The following is a 1,087-nucleotide window of genomic DNA, read 5'->3' on the forward strand; positions in this document are numbered from 1 at the left end:
GTTGAGAAAAGAGAGTGCGGTATTCACAGGTGTTTGCACAAAGGAAGGAAGTTGCAGTCCGGTGTGAGCCTCAATCTTTATTGACAGAGAGGAACAGCAAGGACAAGTGGAGCAAACAAAAGCAAGACAAGTGGTATATTAACAAGAGGAATTGAGTTCAGAAGTGGGGATATCTTCCTGTAGTTAGGACGTCATTGAATATATTCAAAGCTGAATTCATCTGATTTTTGAACAACAAACAATCGATGCTTCAGTTACAGAGTCACTCAGCACAGAAACAGACCTTTCAGTCCAACGTGTCCATGCTGACTATTGTCTCAGACCAAATTAGTCCCACGTACCAGTGTTCTGCGGCTCCTGGTGAACTTCTGCATTCATGCACTACAGGTTATCTCTGATTGGCAGGAGGATTAGACTCCTTCCGGTACTCCATTGGTCCATGGAGGGAAGGTCGCTTGATGTTTCAGTGGAGAATGAGGAGCATGCGTAGGATTTCACTGACACCGGTGAATATGCACAATATGTGATTGAAGACGCTGGTGTTATCGACAGTTTTTAAATGTCCAAATGCCAATAGCAGAAAAAAAATGGCTGAACCCAAAATCCAACCCCCCTACAGAGAGTCAATATTTTATTCCTTTGCATTTTATCTGCCTGTTTAACTTTTGTACGTCTTTTTCCCCAGGGTAGAGGAGGTCCAAAACTGGAGGGGCATTGGTTGAGAGTGAAAGGGGAAAAAAATTAAAAGGAACCTAAGGGGTGACGTTTTCACACAGAGGGTGGTACGTTTTTGGACTGAGCTGCCAGTAGAATTGGTGGAGGCTTTCAACATTTAAAAGGCATCTGGATGGATACATGAATAAGAAGGGTTGAGAGGGATACGGGCCAAATGTAGGCAAATGGGACTAAATTAATTAAAGATAGCTGATCGGCACGGAACGAAATGTTGGTTTCCATTCTCCTCAACCCTCTGACACTGTTTCAACATATCAAGAAACACTTTCACAAGACTAAGAATAGACCATTCACCCCTTCCAGCCTGTCCTCAACTGTGTGGCCGAAGGGCATATTTCAATGCAAGTTTCAG

This window comes from Chiloscyllium plagiosum, chromosome 50 (assembly GCF_004010195.1).
Source record: "Chiloscyllium plagiosum isolate BGI_BamShark_2017 chromosome 50, ASM401019v2, whole genome shotgun sequence".
In the NCBI taxonomy this organism is placed as follows: domain Eukaryota; kingdom Metazoa; phylum Chordata; class Chondrichthyes; order Orectolobiformes; family Hemiscylliidae; genus Chiloscyllium; species Chiloscyllium plagiosum.